At 35.9% G+C, this 17,131-nt stretch overlaps 1 long non-coding RNA gene across 1 annotated transcript in view; it reads right to left on the reverse strand.

Moving 5' to 3' along the window:
• LOC138843681 (uncharacterized) overlaps positions 1 to 12,196 on the reverse strand; it is a 222,065-nt gene extending 209,869 nt beyond the window's left edge. Inside the window, exon 1 of the long non-coding RNA XR_011378610.1 lies at positions 11,866 to 12,196. This is a non-coding gene — a long non-coding RNA (uncharacterized lncRNA). The remainder of the gene's footprint in view (positions 1 to 11,865) is intronic.
• Positions 12,197 to 17,131: the final 4,935 nt, after the last annotated feature.

The raw sequence follows: 17,131 nt of genomic DNA on the forward strand, positions 1-17,131 counted from the left end.
TATGAATATCCATTAATGCCGGCAGTGTCTGGCACTCAGAGCTAGAAATGAATTCTAAATCACAGAATAGTAATAATGATGGACAGTGAGCTGTCTTATTTTAAGACTGAAAGGCAATTAGTCCCAGAATGAGCATGATTCCAGTTCAAATCAAATATCAAAAGCAACACCTGAAAGTATCAAGATATTTCCAAGTAAATTAACTATACCTCAGGAAAAATTTTCAACAATTTACATAAGATTAAAACCTATACAACAGACACAAAGGTAATATTCATGAATTTTTACATTAAAAATTTCATGAAATATAGAAAAAATGGCATGTAATAGGAGAAAGAATCAATCAAACCTGACCCCAAATTTATACTCAAATGCAAGGATGTTAAAACACTTATCATAACTGCATCCTACATGTCAAAATGTTCAATTGAAACATAAAAGACATAAAAAGATCACTGTTACACCTCTACAACTGAAATTTATACTATGTATATTAAGCATTAACTAGATGAGTAGAACCTCCAGAATGTCAACACTTCTTTTCCTCAAAAAATAATAATCAACTGGAGAAAGTCATCAAAGGAGAGAGCCAAGGTATATAGCAAATTCACTAATAGTTACCTGAGGTATACTGCTGAATCTCAGTAAGAAGAGTGGGGTTCCTTGATACTTTAGTAGAGTATCCTGCCATCATCCAGTTGAGATGTGTTGTAGAGCAGTTACATGAGGGCTGTGCAAACCACATGAACTGACAGTTTTGTTGCCTGGAGGACTGGCCTTATTGAAAGGAACTTTGCAAAAAACAGAAGTCCTAGTGCAAACAATCTGGAAGGCCAACTTCCCAGCTGTCTAATATGCTCATCATTCAATCAAGCATTTGTAAATTTCAGAGTATACATTTAGGCAAGCCAAAATAAATTAATGGACATCCATAGTGCTCTGAAAGTCTGAGCAAATATGCAAGTAAGAACACCTGTGCTCCAGAGAGACTGGAGAGGGCGCCAGTCACCTAAAAGTCACTGTACACACAAGAGCCCCTGAATGAGCAGCAACTGAGACACTGCAAAGAGTGGAAGTCTCACTGGCTCCATACGCTGAAGTACACCCTGTGACCAAATATTTTCCAATCACTAAATTATACTATACCAAATACGGTCCTTAGGCTTAAAAACAAAAATAAGAATTTAAAAAAGAAAATCTAAAAAGACTAGCAGCTACATCCTGGCCTCATACAACAGGAGGGGCATATGACTGAATTAACCTGTAAGTCATTGAACAAATTTACAAATACCAGCAACACCCGTCACAGCCATCATAATTCAGATTTGCTAAATGTTATCTAAAGTGTCAAGTTTTCAATGACAACAGCAAAATTTTAAGACAGGCAAAGAAACAAGAAAGTGACTCATTTAGGGGAATAAAACAATCACTAAAGCTTAAATATTAACAATCAAAGACATAAATATGTTCATAAAGAAAATATGCTATGAAAATCATATTAAAGTATGACAATAATGAACAGCAAGTAGATAAAAATTTTAAAAAAGCACCAAATAGAAACTATAGTTTAGAAATTGCAATCACACATTTAATACTTATTGCTAGAGAAGCTCAGCACAAGATAAGAACTGGTGAAATATTAACCTAAAAACGCAAAGAAATAAGAATGAACAAAAATAAAGAGTTTCAGAGATCTCTTGTGATGGCATAAAGAAGAGAGAAAAAAGGAAAAATAATAATTGAAAATGTCAAAACTTTGCAAATTTCATTGTTTAAAAGGAAGGGATGATATTAGATTTGTGAGACCACCCTCTATGTTTCCTTTTGAATGGTCAATTCCTGTGTAGACCAGAGAAACAACTTCAGATTTCTGAACCTGTATAGAAAATTTATGCTGCAAATCAACAGAGCATTTTAAAAATTAATATCACCTAATGGGAATTTTGTGAAACCTGGTGAACATTACCTGAATAGATTCTAAGAACGTTCATGTAAGGGTAGTTGACTTTATTGATTTGGCTCTACTTAATGATTTTGTATTTAAGAGGCTAGCTGGCATTGTTGGATTTTGACTCAGTTTGAGACATTGATTGAAGCTTGACTTTAAATTGTGCTAGCTTAGATTCAATTAGGATGAGATTCTAAAAATGGCCTAGAATAATAGACAGGAGGAAATCCAAAGCTTTAGTGAGACAGGAATAATACTGGAGTGTATTTACCACATGCTGCTGCTACACTGTCGCTCCACCACTCGCAGAGGAACACACCAGACCCTGCGCTGTTTTCTTTCCCCCGCCCTTCCCGGGTTTGCTGCTGCTCCCCCACCTCCGTGGAGGAGCGGCACCGGCGAGCTCTCCGACTGGCTATCTCAGGGGGGCGTGGCCGCGCATGTTGTCTCTCTCCCCCTTTTAAGGGGTTGCGTCAGGAATCAGCTAATTAACGAAGCAGCTGTGTAAGATTTGTTTACTCTCTCTCAGCGCCATATGATGGGAGATCAGATGCATAGAGTTAGTCTTAATAGTCTCAGTGGTCTAGTCTAGTCTCGGTAGTCTCAGTACTTATTTCGCCATGTTGCGGGAGACAGGCCCTGCTCCCCACACTACACCGCTCTGAATAATACATTCTGTAATAGATAAAGAATATCCTCACCTTTATTCAAGCTTAGGTGCATTAATGAGGAGCAACATCATTCTCATAAACTTTGCTGTGGCTGACGTTGGGAATGGCCTCACTGAGTTGGAAAATGTGGATTGCATGGCATTATTACCATAGCTTCAGAATCTAAACATGAGTACTTAATAATCAGAGACAAAGTAAGATTAAACACAAAAAGGAACAGGAGTGAAATAGTAATCAGAAAGCTAACAACATCTTCACAGTACTCAATGATGGATTACTAGCAACAACCTATGAGGTCAATATACTCAAGAATCACTTGACATATATTTTTTGTGAAATGTCCTTTGGTTGAGTGAAACCTTATATTGCTACATTGGAGATTAACAGCCTCTCAAGAAATTTATGGACCTTAGCTTAGTCAAAGTTCTGTAATCCTTGGATGCAAGAAGCAGGTAGATTTCCTTATGGAAAAAGCCTCCAAAACTGAGATATATACTGTAATTATGAGCACATTATCCTAAAAGGAACTGAAAACTTTTACAAATCTGACAGAATAATGGCAAGTGGGAAATATTCAGAATGTTTTAAGATTAATAGACACTAACTTTAATATAATGATATTTCTAAAGAACCAAACCCAGTACTCTCTATAGTATTTCGAAGGACAGGAAGAGAGAGAAAGAGAGATGAACTAGGATTTGAATCTATGCACTTCAATTGGGATATAGACCTTCCAAGCAGAGGCTTAACCACTGCCCCACAACAATTGGGCCTTATTTTATAAATTTTTGAGTGCATAGTTGGAATAGACATAGCCTAAGGCATCCAGACTCTCACCATTGGCCTATGAACATATGAATTAAATGACAATTTTATTTACTTTATGTTTTTGCCAAATTAAATTTACACATCTAAGAAAATGTAATCATTGCATCCTCCTGATATGTATAATAAATTAAATCTTCATCTAAACTACCATAGTATGAAGCATGCTGTAAATAACTCTTACCAGCATGGTGAATGCATAAAATCATAGCACACATCTTAAGAAATTGCAGAAATTAGGGCCACAAATAAAGACTTGAAAGATGCAGAGAGGAGGATTACTATCACATTCAAATTTATTTTGCCTATTTTCTTTTTCAAAAGGTTGATGAATTATAGTAATAAATTATGGATTATAATAATCATAAACAGATGGCAGACCCAGTAGAAAATGCTTTTCCAGATAAATGGTTTCACCTGGAGCAAATGGGGTCCAACTCTTGGTTTGCAGGTATTGATCTGGCAAATGACCCTTCTTGTTTATACCAAATTGTGTTTAATACCATAAATGGTTTGCTAGTATCTGAGTGACACAATGCACAAATTGGAGCTAGGATAGCTTTCCTATTCTTTTTTTTAATTTTGTTTATTTATTTGACAGGTAGATTGCAGATAGTGAGAGAGACAGAGAGAAAGGTCTTCCTTCCGTTGGTTCACTCCCCAAATGGCCACAGCAGCCAGAGTTGCACCGATCCAAAGCCAGGAGCCAGGTGCTTCTCCCAGGTGGGTGCAGGGGCCCAAGGACTTGGGCCATGTACTACTGCTATTCCAGGCCATAGCAGAGATTTGGATAAGAAGAGGGGCAGCCAGGACTAGAACTGGTGCCCATATTGGATGTTGGCGCTGCAGGTGGAGGATTATCCTACTGTGCCACAGTGCTGGCCTCAAAGCTTTCTTACTCTTGTGCATTATCTTTTCAAATACTAGACTAGTCCATGAAAGTATGTCTGTCTGTATTGAGATAAGTGAAAGCCTACATTCAATTTATGTACTTAATACATTGTGAGCCAGAAACTCTAAATCAGTACAAGAACATGAGAAATGCTTTGAGTATCACTGAGTAAGTACACCAAAATCTTAATTATAACCTGTAAGCAATCACAGTGGACAGTTAAATTCATGCCACCATGCTGACTGGGCCAAGCAAGGAAAAGAAGTAGCACGCTTATGAGATACATTGGAGTATCAAATGTGTTTCAAAAACTTTTTTGGTAGCATTTCTGTCCAGCTGCTTTACACAGGTGGGATAGAGGCTGGAAAAACAGTTTGCTACTTTTGTTACTGAACTATTACAGAAAAAGAGGAAACACACTGAATGGAACTTTTTTTCCACCTTGGAAATAATGAAATCACATTTGAGTGCATTTGTATGGCTTATTAATGAGGTAACCATAAAGTTGCCCTTTTGGCTAGGGCTTGGTGCAAGTAAATGTTCTGCACCAATTTTATGCTCCTATAAAACCTATTATGGTATTTTTTGTCTTATAACCAAGCAGATCTAAATATAATGTAAGCATTTCTGAAAAAGAGAAAGCTGTATAGATCCATTGTAAAATCTTAGAGTGGTAGAGAAATGTCATGCCCTTTTCTTCCAGTTGTGAGAAACAGCTCTTATCATATTACTGTTATCTATAAAAAAGGTATTGATCATAGAATTTGTAAGCTTTTTAAAAAGGTATTTGTTTGAAAGACAGAGTGTGTGTATGTTTGTGAGAAAGAGAGAGACATGGAGTCGAGGGGTGGGGGTCTTCATTCGATAGTTGTGGACTATTTGAGTCCACAACAGTCATGGCTGGGTCAGTCAGAGCCAGGAACTAGTATCTCTATCCAGCTCTTGCATGCAGGTGGCAGGAACCCAAGCATGTGAACCATCATCTGATGCCTCCCAGGTGCATTAGCAGGAAAGTGGATTGGAAATGGAAGCAATGGTTGATCCCAGGCACTCCAATAGAGACATGGTGTCCCAAGCATAGACTTAACCCTTTGAGCCACAACATCTACTCCCAAAAACCAACAAATTTATGATTAGAAATTTTATTATATCTGATCCAATGTGTGATAAAATTTGCCATGACAAGTGTAACTAATCATTAAGTGGAAATAAGTACAAATGAGCAGGTGCGACTACTTCTTCATGATGAAAATGAATTATAGATGCATACAGCTCTCACTGATCTATTCTTGCTAAATTATTTCCTTCTTCTCATTTCACAACAATGGACCTATTTGATTCTAGGTCAATATGCCAGCATCAGTGAAACTTTCCTTGGATGATTAACATTATAATTGAAATATTTACTAGATGGTCAGCATCTAATTTACTAGATGGTCATCATCTTAGAAAGAATTATATTGGAGCACTGATGAATAATAGGGCCAGAAAAAGAAGTACATAGATGCACTTCTTAGAAAATGTACAAGAGTAAAGGTATTTGTGTCAAATATGAATGATTATCAAAGTATATCAAAAGAAGAGTCAGCTCATAAAAATCAAGGGACAAAATGATACATTCTAGGTACACCAAAAATTATCTTTAGTTCATTGATTGCATGATTGCAATGGCAACACGGATGAAGGCTAAGCACGGGCACAACATTGTGGGTTTTTTCTTGCTAAGGCTAATGTAACTATCACAATTACTGATAGAAAAACTTGAAAAAAGTAGGCACCATTTATTGAACCTCTCATATAGCATTCTTCCAGAGGCTAGAATTCACTCACATGATAGCAAAACAAAAGGGCATTGTTGCCCTCCTTTAAAAGGCAAATGATCTATTCTCATTGTAATTGACCCTTCTGTTACATACAGATTTCCTTCCCTTCCCCAGTAGTCTGTTAACACCATCATCTGAAGAGTTACAAACCTTATTCAGTGCCATGGTACCCAATCCAATATTTTTTAATTGTAGGAATGCATTGCACTGAAAAGGTATATGACAATGTGTTCATTCCTGAGGGTTATAATAGTCTCACCATGCAGCTCATTATACAGAAGCAACTGACCTAATAATATGTAGAATAATCTCTAAGGTTGAAATGATGTATATTGCATAGATGTTTACAATATTTTGTCATAACTAGAATGCTTGGACTTAAGAGAAACAATAGATTGATTATATTTTTCTCATTATTAACATAGAATTCCCTGAAGAATTTTTGCTTCCTGTCTCCATAACTGGGCTCCACTGGTTTAGAAATCTTAATTCCTAATAAGAAGAATGCCTCCATCAAGTGATTCCAAACTAAATGACATCAGAAATAGAGATAGCAGGGCCAGTGCTGTGGCGCAGCAAGTTAAGCCACCTTCTGGATACTGGTTGGAATCCTGGCTGTTCCACTTTCAATCCAGCTCCCTGCTAATGCTCCTGGGGAAGCAGCACATGATGGCCCAAGTGCTTGAGCCCCTGCACCCCTGTGGGAGAGCCAGAAGAAAGTCTTGGCTCCTGGCTTCAGATAAAGGCAGCTCCAGCCATTGTGGCCATTTAGGGAGTTGAAGCAGCAGATGGAATCTCTCTCTCTGTAACTCAGCCTTTCAAATAAATCAAATAAATAAATAAATATTTTTATAAAAAAGAAAAAGAGAAGGAAGGAAGGAAAAAAGGAAGGGAGGGAGGGAAGGAGGGAGGGAAAGAGGGAGAGAGGGTAAGAGGGAGAGAACAATTGGAGATTGATATCTGGGTTTTTTTTTTTTTTTTTTTTTTTCTTATTTCACAGAACCAGTAGCCAAAAAAGGAGATAATGTTTATGGCTGGAATTATTGATCCAATAATCAAGGTGATATGATGATATGATGTTGCTCATACATAATTGAGGTGAGAAGGGGAAATATATAACAGGACCAGGGCTCACTCTTAAATGTTCATGCAATTTTACAGAGCACAATAAATAGGACTCCTTAGGGAACTGGACCATCCGTTCTCTGCTAGTGAATGCCAATCATACGAGGTTTTACTAAGGAAAAAAAATATATAAAATGGACAGTGAAAGAAGCTACAGCAAATATTGAGCCCAATTACAAAAATGAGGAATATAATGGCTATATTTTCTTTCTTGCTTATAATGTTCTTTGTTTTAACTACCATCAACTAATTTTGTTTTACTTCTTCCTCATCTTTCTCATTATTTTTAGGTAGTAATTTTTTTGTAAATAACTCTATATTTAGTACTTAACCTGAAATAATATTCCAAGAGAATTATGGCTAAAATAAAAGACAAAACAGGATGCCTCAAATATACCTTAATTATGTGCCTTTAAGTGGGAACGATACTTTCTCTCTTTTGTGTTGAAGGATGACAGTGATTTTGCTTATGTAGAGGACAAAGGGTCTCACTGAGGAAAAGCATATTATTTTTATATAAAATAAATAATGTTTAGTAAAGTGTGGATGGATGCTGATCATGCCGCTTATTTAGCTTTTATCTTTCAATTCCAAACAATTCATCAGAAATCTGTTTGAAAATCATCATTAAGATTCTTCTTTGCTAGTTTGCTTTTCATTAGATCTTGGCAACAAGAGTTGACTACAGAAAAATTCCATCTAGAGAGCAATTAGATGGAACTTCTGTGTACCCTTGTACCTACTATCTATGCTAGCATTGCCCTCATAGACACAGTGTGCCCAGCAGCCCTGTTTTCACAATGAAACACCAGCTGATTTCAGCTTCCAGATTGTTTTGGCCTTTGGAATCAACATCAGAAACCTGCTCAAAGATATTCTTCCTTTGTGAGTCATTCTCCAGCACTCTTTTCTGAGCTCTTAGGTTAGTTTTCATTTTGTCGACAATAAATGTGATGACAATTTCTTGAAACTGCTAACACTAGGTTTAGTATTTTCCCTGTTTCATCTTTTAGCTCCCCATAACTGTATAGCTAATTTGCTAGACTAAGTCCTTTTTATTTCCAGAGGCAAGAAATTATTTATTGAGTTGACCATCACTGATAAATTTAATATATGTCTTCTACCTTCTTTAAGAGTACACATAATTACACGAAGTTAGCTGGATCCTGCAGAGCTCAATGGCAAAGCATAGCAGGGCCCAACTAAAAATCTGACTCCTGGGCATGTGTTATTGCACAGCAGGTTAAGCTACCTCTTGGGACATTCATAAACCGTATAAAGCTGTCATTTGCAGTCCTGGCTACTATGCTTCTGATCCGGTTCCCTAACTGGGAAGCAACAGATGATGGTTCAAGAACTTAAATTCTTGTCATTCACGTAGCAGACACTGGTGGAATTCCTGGCTCTTGACTTCAGCTTAGCCTATCCCTGGCTGTTGTCACTATTAGGAGAGTGAATTAGTGGATGGAATATCTTTCTGTTTCTTTCTCTTTATCTAACATTATTCCTTTTAATCAAATAAATATTTAAAAATAAATAAAAACAAAAAAATTGACTTCATTCTGCCATCCATCTTCTCATTTTATTTTCTCTTGCTACTACTGGAAAGAAATGGAGCTCTCTGCATGGTTTATTATCTCTTAAAACTAGTATAGGCAAAATTTGCAAATTTTCATTTGGAAACCATCCACTTTATCTTCTGGCTGAATTCCAACTTATAACTGCATATGTGTTTGTGTTACCACAATAAGATGCGTAAGATTGCTTTCATGTTACTATGTTTTTGTGGTGATTAATTTCATGTGCCAACTTGACTCGGAAAACAGATGTCCACCTCACTGGTAAAGCATTCTTTCTGAATGTTTCCAGAAAAGATTGACATTTGAATCAGTGGACTGAGTAAGGAATATGCACCCTTATCCAATATGGGTGAGTGGCATCCAGTCAGTTCAAAACCATCCTGAACAACAACAACAACAACAACAACAAACAGAGAACATATGAATCTGCTCTCTCTTTCCATTTTATGGAGATGGGAAATCCTTCTCTCCTTAGATATCACAACTTCAGGTTCTCCAACCTTTGGCCTCCTGGACCTTCATCAGCAGAACCCTGGGTTCTCAGGTTGTTGGCCTTGGACAGAGAGGTATACATCAGTGCCCTGGTTCTCAAACCTTTGAATTTGGGCTAAACTTTCCTGGTTCTCTAACTTTAAGATGGCCAATAGTGGGACTACTCATTCTTTATAATTATGTGAGCTATATTCTATAATATATCCTTACTTATATATCTACATAACTATAACCTTTTCATTCTCTCTGGGAAATCCTGGTTAATATACTTATCAAAGAATTATTTTTCAGAATTGCAGAAATTAAAATTGCAACCTAGTTCTAACAGATATAAGGCTAAAAACTAAATATCAACTACATGCATCAACCAATATGGTACATAAATATGTAATATGATATTTTAACATTTTCCAAGAGAATTAAAGCACATGACTTTTTATTGAATACTTTTCATGAGTCAATTTATAGTTTGCACTTTATTTCCACTGTGTCAGACCATTCTATTTTCCAGTTGAGAACACGGAGAACAAAATCAGTTAAGAAGAAAGAGAAGACAAAGGTGCAGAATGAATGCTTACTTGTGTGTGACTTGCTCTACAGAAATGATAAGATTGTCTCAGTGTCAAACCTCAGTTTGTCTTGGATTTAGAGAAAAGGGCCTTTTTTCCTAAGAATATTTAAATACGCATTATTTACTGGTTACTTACCATACGTACTTTCCTACATCATGCAATAACTTCTTTAGTTAGTATAATCCAAGAAGAATTTTTCTCTAAAAGTCACTTTATATGGGTAAACTATTGTATGATTTATTAATTTTAAATCAGGAAGTAGGAAGCAAGAAATACAAGGATGCTATCTTAGTGGTCAATAAAAGCACAGATGTTCAAGTTGTGGAGCTTTTATAGCTAATTTTAAAATAGTGTTGTATGAAAATATAGCCAGTATACTAAGAAATAAAAGGAGCTTTGTATGTTGAACTCTCTTATGTGGTACACACTATATATTCTTTTTTTTTTTTTTTTTTTTTTTGACAGGCAGAGTGGAAAGTGAGAGAGAGAGACAGAGAGAAAGGTCTTCCCTTACCTTTGATTCACTCTCCAATGGCCGCTGCGGCCGGCGCATCGCGCTGATCCAAAGCCAGGATCCAGGTGCTTCTCCTGGTCTCCCATGCGGGTGCAGGGCCCAAGCACTTGGGCCATCCTCCACTGCACTCCTGGGCCACAGCAGAGAGCTGGACTGGAAGATGGGCAACCGGGACAGAATCCAGTGCCCTGCCCGGGACTAGAACCCAGTGTGCCGGCGCCGCAGGTGGAGAATTAGCCTATTGAGCTGCGGCGCCGGCCAATACACTACATATTCTACACTTTTAAGTTTAGTATTTAAATTCTTTCTCGGAACCACAAAATGACAAATATAATCTATTATGAAATAATTTTTACATGTATATGACATCTGTATATAATATGCATTACTGTTTTTATAATCAAATAAATATTGGGAATACTAGATTTCTACTTTATATTACATGGGTAACTTAAACAATAAATAAATACACATCCTCAAATGGTTTAAAGCAAAATAGTAATACTAATATTAAGGCTCAAAATTCTTGAAATTCTACAGGAAAATCTCGTCATACCATGGTAATATATAAGAATTCAAAACATTGTTAGAAATGAAATGAAAGTGGGGCTGGCACTGTGGCATGGTGGGTTAATCTGCAGTTCACAGAGCTGGCATCCCATATCGGCACTGGTTCAAGTCCCAGATGCTGCACTTCTGATTGAGTTCAGTATTAATCTGCCTGGGAAAGCAGAAGAAGATAGCTCAAGAGCCTGGACTCCTGCACTCACTTGGGAGACCCGGATGAAACTCCTGGCCATTGAGGCTATTTGGGGATTGAATCAGCGTATAGAAAATCTCTCTCTCTCTCTCTCTCTCCCTCTGTGACTTTCAAATAAATATAAAATAAATAAAATGAAATAACACACACAAATATACACATGAGATTACTAATATACACATACAAATACATACAAGCAGATTCATTTCAAAGGAATGTATAAATAAAGTGTATAAAGTGACAAACTCTGAGATGGCATGTGAATCTTATATAGAAATTATATATTTTCAGAATATGTAAAATTCATCCAAATCAATCAGAATAAAACAACTGATCCAACAACAAGGAAAAAATTTACAAAATGAGAAATATAAATGAATAATTGACATTTAAAAAAGTTCTCAATTTGTTTAATATTCTGAGTAATGGTAATTAAAATAATGCATCATTACTTACATGATTAGCAATAATTTAAACAAATAGAACAATCAGCTCCTCATAAGGTATAGTAAAATTTGAAAATTCCTGTTCTGCAGCAGAAATTGAAGTATATTAATTTTCTATCATTATTTGGGCTGATCTTCATAAACTCACAGACAAAAGCATACACTTATTTTCTCACAGTATCAATGGTTTGAAAGTCTAAATATAACAGTGACCTACCTGAATTTTTTGTTCATGGTTTCACAAGATTGAAATCAAGACGTCAGCTGTGTTCATTTGCAAGTGGAGGCTCAAAATGGATAACATGTTGGCATCACTTATGTCTGTGCTACTGTAGAATTCAGGCAACTGCCTCTTCCAAAGACTATATGAAAACAGAGCAGATCTCTGCTGTTTCAAGGCTTTGCTTTTAGAATCTGATCATCTACATAGTATAATGTTTACATCGACCTCTGCAGGAATTATCTCCTCCTTGAATAGATCACATTCAACTGCGTAGAGGTCTAAAAATGTTTAGAAATACTTCCACCTTTTCAAATTAGCCTAACATCACAGGAATGATAGCCTGTCACATCGGCCATATCCCGTAGTTTAGAGAGAGGTTTCAAGTCATTGTCAAACCCAAGAGGGAAATATACAAAGCCTGGGTACAACAAGACATAAATCTCTTGGATTACTTTAGAATTCTTATTACATTTCATGAATATCTTTATGGAAAAAAATGTAGTGTCTAATTAAATTACAAGTGTGTACTGCATTTCGGTAATACCATCTCAGAAATATGTTAGTAAGAGTAACTTCTCCACATATATGCAGAAAACTATGTCAAAGGATGAATACTTCAGCATTCTATCTACTAGTCAAAAACAGGAGACAGAGTAATCAATCATGCTACACTCAATGGCTGGAATACGGTATGCCAATTAAGAAGAATTATTTAAATGTAACCAGAGATAGATAAAATTAATATGACTGATTAAAACAAAGCTACAAAGAAATCAAAACAGCATGTATTTTACGTCCATGAAAATATATCTATAGAAGAACATACCACAGATTATTCATGCAGATTTATATGGATGTAAGTGGATTAAAATTGACCTGAAATCTAAATAGTAAACTCATGTTAGTAATTCCTTTTAGGAAAGATTTATGTTTCATGAAATTTAGGATGTTCTTTATAAATAACCATTTTTTTATTTACTTTTATGTATTAAAACAGGAAACAATGTGGAATGGAGAGACCATACAATGGTCAATATATGGACCTGGAATTCAAAATGGGTTGAAATGCTGACTTGCCATTTAATACTTTTGTAAAATTGTGCAGGTTTTTATCTATCTATCTATCTACCTATATCTATCTATCTATCTATCTATCTATCTATCTATCTATCTATATAAACGGGGTAATACCAGTAATGAGAATTATAGTAGTAATAATTATTATACAATTGGAATAAACTTTTACCTTTAATTTGTATGAAATGAATACATTATTGGAAGTGTTGATCAGTATCTGACAGAACAACCTAATTTGTCAAATTGTTTCATGTTTAACAAAATAAAAACCGAAAAATTAAGAGACTAGGAGCTGGCACTGTGGCCTATGGGGCAAAACCACCCCCTGCAGTGCTCACATCCCATATGGGCACCGGATCAAGTCCCAGGTGCTTCTCTTCTGATCCAGCTCTCTAAAAATGAATTTATAAATATAATGTTAATTTTTCAAAGTTATTTAAAATTTTTTTCTACATGTTTTAAAATATAGTGATGGTGTGTGTGGCTTTAGGATGTAATGTTTGATCTTGCAATTCTACAAATTTTCACAATAAAACACAACAGTTCAAGAATTTCCCATTAATACAGTCAATGTATTTGTTTTGTATTTTATATGGATAGGAATTTGCCATTGGTAGGAAAAACTCTTAAAGATACCAAATCATGGCATTTTTATGACTTCTATCTTACTGGAGTTCAATGACTGTGCCTACAATAAAAAATAAATTTAATATTTATGCTATGATAATTGAATTATATCAAATAGTAGATGATAGTTTTTTTACCTCTGTTCACTTTCAGGTGTTTAAAATTGTAGGTTGAAGGACAGAGTGAACACCACTGATTTCTCTCCTCTGAGCTATATCTAGGAATTACTCCTATCAGCAACTGTGCATGCTGATTCCATGGTGATTTGTAATTATTCTGATAATATCTGCTAATGCAGTATGTGTGGGGAGATGGAGAGCTGTCTCCCTGGGAGACATCTGAAAATGAGGAATTACTAAAGCTGTTTCTTCAATTCAATGTAGCAAGAAATGAAAGGGATGTAGTATCTACAATTTAAGAAATTTTAATTTTTTAAGATATTTACTGTACTTATTTGAGAGGCAGAGAGACACATAGAGAGAAAGACATCTTCCATTTGCTGATTGACTCTCCAAATTGCCACGACAGCTAGAGCTGGGCCAGGCTAAGCCACATGGCTGGAGCTCCATCAGTGTTTCCTACCTGAGTGGCAGGGACCCATATGTGGGGGCCATCCTTTTTCTTTGTAAGATTTATTTATTTGAGAGTCAGAGTTACAGAGAGAGGGAGAAAGAGAGAGATCTTCCATTCCTTGGTTCACTCTCCAAATGGCCTCAATGGCTGGGGCAGGGCTAAACCATGAACCAGGAGCTTTTTCTGGGTCTACCACACATGGACTACCTTCTGCTTTCCCAGGCACATTATTAGCAGGGAGCTGGATCAGAAGTGGACAAGCTGGGAATCAAACCACACCCATATAGATGCCAGCATTGCAGGCAATGGCTTAATCCACTATACCACAGTGCTGGCCCCACTAAGGCCATCTTCTGATGCTTTTTCGGGCAGAATACCAGGAAGATTGATTGATATAAGTGTAGCTTGGACTCAAAATGGTGCTCTGATATGGGATGTGGGCATCACAGGTGGTGGCTTAACTCACTGCACCACAATGACAGCCTGAAGATATTTTAATCTAAGGCAATATAATAGGCCTTATTTGATTTCAAAATCTAATTTATGCAAATATAAGTTGTGAACTTTAACTAGATGTATGAGAATACAAAGGAATTATGTTGATAATGTTTTTTTTTTTTAGATTTTTATTTGATACAAAACAATGGTAGGAACAGAAACAAAATAAAATGGACATTTGTTGAAGCTGAAATCTGGCTAAATCAAAGTCACTATCCTATGCTTTCAACTTCTGAATGTCTTTGAGATTTCCCATAATGAAAAGTTTCAAAGGGATAAAGAAGTAAGTTTTTGTTGCTTGACACTCTTACACTAGAAATTTATCATTCCAAGTTTCAGATCTGAGATAAACAATTTTCTGCTATCTTTGTAAATGCCAAGTTATCAGTTACATTAGTTTCAGAATTATCAGAGAGAATAATTTCTTTCACATTGTCTCATTATTTAAGCTCAGACATGTTTAAAACCAACTTTAATAATGTAGGACAGAAAAGGAAAGAAAGTATTAGAAAGTATGAAGAGTAATTCTGTCTGGACAGAAAGAGAACAAAGACCAGAGAGCTTCCTGGTAACCCTTAAGGGCTTAGCTATCAGATCCTCTAAGTAATAGTCACTCCATAGAAAGGGCTTACTTCTTTATTGTCTAAACAAATTATATTACATTGTTTATAGATTGTATCAGAATTACTGTAAAGGCTTATGAGTGGATTTTCCAGAATGGCACTTTAAATACAGCATGATTGATTCTTTGGTTCATTCACCCAAACATTTTTATCATTGACAAAGCTTCTCGGAATATACTAAATATTACAGTCAGATCAGGACAAAATGTATACATGTATGCATGTATTTAAAATGGTCTGCATGTATTGAAGACAAACTTCATAAACCTATTATGGAAATGCTTGTTTTTATATAATACATACACTCTATATTAATGTCTTTCAAAAGGTGATATGGGATATTTTTATTACATGTTAATCTTGCTTTCTGATTTCTTTCTTAATGTCACTTTTTAAATGATCTTAATTGACTTGCTGTTTAAAAAGTTTATAAAATGTATCCACACACCTGTATATAAAGAAACTGTCTTTTTTTTTCTTTAATTGAAAATATTTTCTATTCTGGAAAAGACAGAAGCTTCTTTTTTCTTAAACAGTTTCTAAAAATGAGTATGCTATATTTTCAGCAGCATCTGCTGACATAAGCCATCTCTCTCTCTCTCTTTAAATATTCATTTATTTATTTGAAAGGCAGAGTTACAGAGAGGTAGAGAGGTAGAGAGAGAGAGAGAAAAAGAAAGAGAAAGAGAAAGAGAGAGGTCTTCAGCCTGCTGGTTCACTCCAGAGATGGCTGCAACAGCTGGCGCTCTGCCGATCTAAAGCCAGGAGCCAGGAGCTTCTTCTGGGTCTCTCATGTGTGTGCAGGAGCCCAAGAACCTGGGCCATCTTCCAGTGCTTTCCCAGGCCATAGCAGAGAGCCAGATCAGAAGTGGAGCAATCGGGAATCAAATTGTTGCCCATATAGGATGCCAGCACTGCAGGTGGTGGCTTTACCTGCTATGGGACAGTGCTGGCCCCCCATCTATCTCTTTATTTAGACTATTTTGTATTGGCTTCCTATTTGTGCCTTTGCTATAATAATAATGAGCTTGATTCTTAGATCTATGTAGATTTAGTTGATTTAAATGTGCACAGGAGATCCACCCATAAATTTGGAGGTATGATGATATAACTTAGTTTTATGAGATCACAGTGGTAAGATCCCTGAAGATTTTGTCTTAGGAAAGTTCTTTTATTTTATTTGAACCATAAAGATAAGCAAATAAAAAAGTCATGCTTGTTCTGAACTTTTAAATATGACTTTTTAAACTTCCTTATTCATTCTTCTTTGCATCTGGTTACAGGTTTGATAATTCAGCAGCAAGTAAAATATAACCATTATCTACTAAATTAAGTTAACAAACCATCAGCATATTAAGATCTTTTATTGTCAATTCAAACCATGTAGTCAAGATGATTGCTCCCATGGCCTCTTGCTAATGTAACCTCTGTATAGCAACTGTTCTGTACACCAATGACTTCCCTGAGCAAAAGTGGCTTCATCTGTTGGGACTGACATCTTAGGTTTAATCAAATTCTTTTGCAGGTTTTGATTCAACTTTGGCTTTTCCATCCAGAGATAAACTGAAATACTAAGCATTATTGAAAGTCAAAACTCTTAACACATCAGAGGAAACTGATTTCTGAGTGCTTTATTTAATATTGAGTCCTCCAGCATCTGTTCAAAATAAACCTTGAAATTTCTGAGTGAGTGAAAGCAAGTAGATAAATGGTCCATGGCCTCTATGAAAATGTTCCCAGTTGTCTCTTCCTTATGTTTGAAATTGTGAATTGTGTCAGGTTTCTTTTTCCCATGGAGTTATCATATGCTTAGGTATTTTTCTTTGTAAAAAGCAAAATATTAAACTAAATGAAAATATTTT

The sequence above is a fragment of the Oryctolagus cuniculus genome, chromosome 9 (assembly GCF_964237555.1).
Source record: "Oryctolagus cuniculus chromosome 9, mOryCun1.1, whole genome shotgun sequence".
Taxonomy (NCBI): domain Eukaryota; kingdom Metazoa; phylum Chordata; class Mammalia; order Lagomorpha; family Leporidae; genus Oryctolagus; species Oryctolagus cuniculus.